Raw genomic sequence first — 4300 nt, 5'->3', positions numbered from 1 at the left:
TGGGTGCAAGTGAAAGTGAGGTAGCATGCACGCACATTTTGAGTGTGTCAGTACTGGGGCCTCAGACACTCATTTGGCTTCTTTGTTCAAGGCTAATATTCTACCACTTGAGCAGCATCACCACTTCTAGCTTTTTGGTGGTTAACTGGAGATGAGTCTCATGGACTTTTTTGGTTTGGTTCAAACCAAGATCCTCAGATCTCAGCCTTCTGGGTAGCTAGGATTACAAGTGTAAGCCACCAGGGGCTGGCATTTTAGCAGTCTGGCCTTGAACTGTTAATTAGCTGGCTCGTTTGATTGGATGACCAAGGAGACCAGGTGTTGAACAATAACAAAAAAAAAACCTGATTTTACATAAGTGTACATTGCTGCGAAGTGCATTAGTCCTACATTTGAAGGTCAAGCCGGCCAAATCCTTGCTATAAGTCATGGGTTAAAGCCAGACACAGAGCCAGAAGCTAAGGATTTTGGGCCCCACAGAATCCCCATGGATGAAACCAGCCACTCTCTTTATCCTAAAGAGGATGAACTGAGGCTCAAGGAAATCAAGTTACTGTGTAGTCCACAGTGTTAGAGTTGGTGCTGAATGGTCACCCTTCTGAGCCGGTACTTCCTGCTGAAGTGTATGTGAATGTCTCATCAAACATCCTACGATGTCATAAATGAGCAAAGGCATACCAACTTAGGATTCACATTCCCCATGGCACCCCAAAGACCGCGGCATCCTGTGAGCCCTAATCATCCCAGGTATTCCACACTCATGTACCAAGCACGATTGTGTGCCACTATGTTTTGTGCTCAGGACCAGTGATGGAGGATGGGAGACAGGGACAAGAACAGAGCATCCACCTGTTAATGAGAAATACTTAAAATAGACCTAGGCCTCTGTACCACATGCAACCTAAGGAAGATGATCTATAAACAAATTCCACTAGATTCAGACTCTATAACAAGCTGAGGAATCAGAGAAATCCATGCCGGATTAGAGGTGATTTCACAGACTCTATGGCTAAATGCCCAAGCAGCACAGGGGAACTAGGAACGTGGTCACCAGCGGGCCTGCTGGCAGGCTAAGGGAGATTGGATCATCTCATTACATCATTTTTAATTATTACCTCTTGACCTCATTCACTAGCTTTCTCTCACCACATCATCTACTGATTTTTAATTGGTCAGTAGCCGAAGAGTAACAAGCTTACTCCAACTTTCCAATATAGAACACTCAAAACTCGGGCTACTGCGGATTCCATGGTTTGGAATGGCAAATTAGGCCAAAGCAGGCAGAGAGGAGAGGACAGCATGTTCAACAGAATAACCTCATTGGAAAGTACGAGTGCCAAGCTCATTTGTTAAAATGACCACAGTCAGCTCTCAATTATCCGTTGCAAGGGTTATTTATGTGGTGGATTGTCAACAGTCACCAAGTTTCAGTCAGTCAAAGGGGGGTGGGGGCAGAGTCAGATGCTATTTCAGTAATTGTGTGTAAAGTAGGACTTAGTAAGAACTGCTTTTAATTTGGATTCATTCAGAGAATGCTTGCTGAAAATTTTTTTTCTGGATACTATTTTATTTCTAAACGTCTTTCATACACTACATTGTGTAAGATCCCAGTAGCTCCTAAGGAAAGCATTTTCATTTTTTTTTTTTTTTTTGGCCAGTCCTGGGCCTTGGACTCAGGGCCTGAGCACTGTCCCTGGCTTCTTCCCGCTCAAGGCTAGCACTCTGCCACTTGAGCCACAGCGCCGCTTCTGGCCGTTTTCTGTATATGTGGTGCTGGGGAATGGAACCTAGAGCCTCGTGTATCCGAGGCAGGCACTCTTGCCACTAGGCTATATCCCCAGCCCAAGCATTTTCATTTTTATATAAAGTATGGAATGCTTTCACAGATTTTTGTGTCACCCTAGTGGGTCCATGCTAATCTTTTTATTTCTTTCTTCTTAAAAAATTATCTTTAAGTAGTTGTACAAAGGATTTGCCATTCAACAAGGCAGTTTATGAAGACGGTGTGTCTTGGTCAATGCCACTCTCTTGAACATTCTCACCCCCATGTTAATCTTCTGTCTCATTCTAAATTTAGTATATGTGCTAATCAAGTGAGCACTGAAAACAATTTAGGAGACTGAAGTCCTGATTTGTTTCCCCCAGAGAAGGGTTACTTGATTTTAGGTGATTGGTTTAGCTTACTTATTAACTTTCTTGGACTTTAAATTTCCTCTGTAAATCAGGAGGATAAACCGCAGTGAAATTTCAGGTCTCTTCCAGTGCCAACATCCTGTAGGATGCCTGTAGGACTAGGACTTTAAAACAGGAACAATACCTGGCAATGAGTTAGCCAAGTAACCCTGCCCAGTCAGGTTACCTTAATAAATAAACAGGCATGATTTACCATCAACACAAAGAACCAAGCCAGCCCTATTCTTACTAATATTGTAATTGCACTGTTATTTTTGAAAGTCTACAGTGCTTAGCAAGCATGCAATCCTAGAATCTTTATCATTGAAAAATGCTTTATTTTAGTCTCCATCCTGGCTAGCAGTTGAACTTGTTCTTTATATAGGTTGTCATCTCCATTTGTTTAGTGAACTGACCTTGGTAAATGTCAATGCTAAAGGATCTCCTATCACTAATAAGTGCATTCCAAATCCACAAAGCCTTGAATTGAGGAGGTTCCTGGTGTTCTGCATTATTTTCTAACAGCCAGTATGGTGTGTTAGAGTTGGCACTATTGGAGGTTTGGGCATCTTTCCAAGGTGGGGCCTAGGAGGAAGTCTTTAGGTCATTGTGGGGGTGGGGTGGCCCTTGGAAGACAGGTATTGTCTCCCTCTTTCCCTTTGTCTTTTGTTTTCTGGCTGTGAGGTGAGTAGTTTGCTCCATCACACAATGTCTGTGAGAGCCAAAGTGACAGGTCCACTGGTCTTAGATGGGAAGTTATGAAATGTCAGCCAAAATAAACCTTTCCTATTTAATAAGTGAATCTTCATGACTTTTAAAATGATAGTGACAGAAAGCTAATAGTGTAAGATTCTTTCTGAGATTTACAGTTATCATCTTATCTGTATCAGCATTTCTTCTGCTTGAGATGGAAGTATTATATAGTAAAAGAGTACTGTGTGGGAGTGAGTGTGCATCTGTTATCTAGGACGCCCCACCCTGGCATGCAGTCTCCTTCCTCGTCCCCACACACCCACTTCCATACATAGCAGACTTACTGGGATCCTTCATCTGTCCATGGGGAGAATACATATCTTTCCTACTTCATAATAATAAGTAAAGACAAAGGAGATAACAAATATGATCATTCCTTGAAACCACAAGTGAAAATTTAAATATAGTTTTTAAAAATTGTTTTCTAGTCCAATAATTCCATGGAAAACTGTATGTACATAATCAACAACGTCAATAAAAATGTTAGACTTCATCTCACATTACCCCCACACTGGCCTCTGTTTCCATAGCCCACATTTCCACAACATATGTTCAAATATGTATCTAACATATCCTGAGCAGGCTCTCCCCTGCTCCTTCCTGCCCTCTTCCACATTGCAGGAAAGCCAGATCTAAACCACATATGAATGGATGGATCTCCTTCAGTCTTTACTGTATTTTGGGGGCTCAGTGGGTAGCATTACCCTACTCTCCCTCTTTCCCTCTCTCCCTCTCTCCCTTCCTCCCTCTCCCCCTCTCTCCCCCCCTCTTCCTCCCTGTGTCTCTGTCTATCTCTGTACTGGGCCTTGAACAATGCTTCATGCTTCCTTGGCCTTGTTTTGCTTAAGCCTGGTATTCTACCATTTGGGCCCTACCTACACTTTCCAACTTTTTGCTGGTTAATTGGAGATAAGAGTCTTGCAATTTTTTTTTCTTGGCTTCAGATAAATCCTTAGATCTCAGCAGCCTCTTGAGCAGCTAAGATTACAGGCCTGAGCCACTAGCACCCAGCTCAAACATTGGTTCTTTAATGGTAATGGTCAGAGTTGGGTATTCTGGCTAGAAAACCAATCAGGAGTGAGTACAAGTCCTTGACGTTAGCTATGGTAAGTTACTTTGGTCATTCCCAACTGTAGCTATTCCAGTTCCATGACAAAGGGTAAAGACTTGCCTCAGGTTGGAGAGAGCTATCCCTGCAAGCTTTCCAGAAGTGAGACAGTTCTCATCTGGCCACTTAATTTGGAAGAAAAAAAATGTATCACCATTCTGGAATGTAATAATCACGGCAAAGATGATGAAGCAAAATATTTCTCAATTGATGACCTCTTCTGTGTACATGAATAGCATTCCTTCATTACGGTGGCTTAGCACCAGA

The 4300-nt window shown here is 42.5% G+C and overlaps 1 protein-coding gene across 1 annotated transcript in view; it reads left to right on the top strand.

Annotated features, from left to right (window-relative positions):
- Positions 1–4300, top strand: part of Bmp6 (bone morphogenetic protein 6) — a 162804-nt gene that overhangs the window by 77518 nt on the left and 80986 nt on the right. The window lies entirely within an intron of this gene.

This window comes from Perognathus longimembris, chromosome 6 (assembly GCF_023159225.1).
Source record: "Perognathus longimembris pacificus isolate PPM17 chromosome 6, ASM2315922v1, whole genome shotgun sequence".
Classification (NCBI taxonomy): domain Eukaryota; kingdom Metazoa; phylum Chordata; class Mammalia; order Rodentia; family Heteromyidae; genus Perognathus; species Perognathus longimembris.
Note: the sequence above shows the minus strand (reverse complement) of the source record. Positions and strands in the feature narration are given on the sequence as shown.